The 2,713-nt window shown below is 35.5% G+C and overlaps 1 long non-coding RNA gene across 1 annotated transcript; it reads right to left on the bottom strand.

Annotated features, from left to right (window-relative positions):
• Nucleotides 1–772: 772 nt before the first annotated feature.
• On the bottom strand, nucleotides 773–2,428 carry LOC113319375. Its single transcript, XR_003345413.1, has 2 exons — nucleotides 1,996–2,428; nucleotides 773–1,886 (listed from the first exon to the last, which is right to left on the bottom strand). It is a non-coding gene; the product is annotated as an uncharacterized LOC113319375 (long non-coding RNA).
• Nucleotides 2,429–2,713: the final 285 nt, after the last annotated feature.

A 2,713-nucleotide genomic window follows, 5' to 3' on the forward strand; every position in this document is an offset into this window, starting at 1 on the left:
TTCTAAAGATCTAAGCCCATCCCAAAATGTAAAGAAAACTAGTTTGTAATACATGCGTACACATATCATATAATAACAAAGATATGCATGGATTTCACAAAAGATAGATTTGTAAAACAATAATGAATACAAGAGAGTTCGTTATCGATTTCCACCTCTTTTGATGACAAGCCTCGCATACCTTGAGATCCATAATCCACTGATTCATTATTTAGATCGATCGTTGTTAATAAAGATTAACTGTCAATCACACAAGCACTCTAAAAATTAGCCAAATGGCTCATACAAGGCTCATAACACAATCTCATACAATTCTCTAGTTATAAGCTAAGTGAACTATCTAATGGTTCTAAGCTCATTTATGATTTTACACATTTTCATTATCTATCTTTAGCATACAAAGGTTTACTAATTCACTTAGAATTGTTATATAGTCCATTAGATATGTCTTAGGAATATCTACAACTTTGTAGAAGGAACCAAAGGCTAATTCATACCATAAGGGTCCAAAATACTAAAATAGGAAAATCAGGCCTAAGCCCAAGTCCACTAATCAGACCCGTTGATCTAAGGCTCAGTCCAACTAAGTCAAGTAACAGTCAATAACAGTCAAAGGGTCAATTAATGGTAAACGTCAGTCAAAGTCTAGCCAGGTCGATGGTCCAAGAAGTCAAAATATGGTCAACAGTCAGATCAAGGTCAAGCCTAGGTCAACAGGGCTAAACTAGTTAAATCACTGAGTCAAGAAAGCCGACTCAGTCAGAATTCTAAGTTAAGTGAAACAAAACAGTTAAGCATTTGACTGAAAAGAAAAGAAACTCAAAGCTAAAAACAAACAAGTACATACACCATTCTGCTATACACAAATCTATAAGCTACAACTAGTTTCTAATTCCATTTCAATTGTAACATCATTAACTTCAGTTCTTGTCAAAAGCTTCATACATTCCAAAACCACCAACACATTTACAGTTTGCAGCTTCACTGGTGACTTCCACAAATTCATCACTAATCCGGCTCTTCCTTGCAATCCACCATTTTGACAAAGCCAACACACCACCTCCTCAACTGCAGCACTCTCCATATCAACATCTTCTTAGCTTCTTCACACTCTATCGAACCTTCCTTCATACCATCTTAGCATCAACTAACCAATTTTGTCACCATCTCCAAAATTCTGTAACTTCCTAAACTATTACCACCTGTCATTGCCACACCAACTAGTCTATAACAGCAGCACCCAACCTGCAACTCATTTCTATTTTAGTTCAACTGCACCAATGTCATCAAGTCCACACTCTCAGCTTTAGAGCACCACCAAGTCATCTTGTAGCCAACACACCTTCTCAAACCACCAACACGACAAATCCATACAACTGAAACTCTAAAAACTACTCAATTAAATCCATCTTCATTACCACCAGAACTTCAACTCACTCTTCACCTGCACAGGTTCATGCATCCCTTAACCCAATCATCTAACTCCAATATTGGCAACCCTGTCTCTTCAATCCTTAGTCTCTTGCAAACAAACACCAAACCCTTACAGATTGTGACCAACATCTTTTCACAACCTACCAACAGTAACCCATTCATCTTCATCTCTTATCGCAAATCTTTGATACAGGTGCTCAAACACCATTTACAAATCCAGCTGCATCATCTCAGCAGTAACACTATATGGATTACAGCTATTACAACCAACCAACCAGCATAAGTGTTCAATACTACAAGCTTCTCTTAGTAAAACAACCTACAATCATCAATCCCATTTAAACATCTTCAAACCCATCTTCAAATCTTCTAACCTTAATTTAGAGTGAAACCTAATTTCTAGTTTGGGGAATAACAGTATAAACCCTAATTCCCTGAAATCAAAATTAAACCTAATACATCCATTTAAACTTCAATTTAAGATAAACCCATCTCTAAAAGATCAAGCTATAAATAAAATTCACACAAAACAGAATTAATTAAAGAAAATCAAAATTAAACCTAATACATCCATTTAAACTTCAATTTAAGATAAACCCATCTCTAAAAGATCAAGCTATAAATAAAATTCACACAAAACAGAATTAATTAAAGAAAATCTGAATTGAATTCCTTTTTCCTCGATTCTGAAACATCAACCCTAATCAACACCACCTCTATCAATCATCAAGGTTCTCAACTGAATAATCATCCCCTCTTGATTTATTCATCTCAAACTAAAAACCTAACTTCACTTAACAGCAGCAACCCTATCATCATCTTACCGTGCTCAAACAAACACACCACTATCACCCTCGTGTCTAACCAACTAAGTTAACAAGTTTCCTAATAACTACTCACGATATTTAACTCAATCCTCTGAATTGAATTCGACAGAGAAGAAAACGAAGAAGAACAGAAAAACAAGAAGAAGGAGATGAGAACGAAGAGAGAAGGAAGAAAAGAGAAAATGAATTTCTATTCGACACGTTAGGGTGATAAGGCCAAAGATAAAATGATAAACGCACCCATCCAAGAGATAAGGGCAGCCAAGGCGGTCTCAAAATTACTATTTTGCCTTACATACTCATCCGATAATATCTTCTTCGTCCTTTATCCGAAAGACACATTCGAGTAATCCATTTCGCCTAACTTTTCGAGACCTATACAGTGATACTAGTTTCGTATCTAAATTGTTGTTAGACTAATTTCTATTAATTACGTTCGTTTCTAATTAATC

The sequence above is a fragment of the Papaver somniferum genome, chromosome 10 (assembly GCF_003573695.1).
Source record: "Papaver somniferum cultivar HN1 chromosome 10, ASM357369v1, whole genome shotgun sequence".
In the NCBI taxonomy this organism is placed as follows: domain Eukaryota; kingdom Viridiplantae; phylum Streptophyta; class Magnoliopsida; order Ranunculales; family Papaveraceae; genus Papaver; species Papaver somniferum.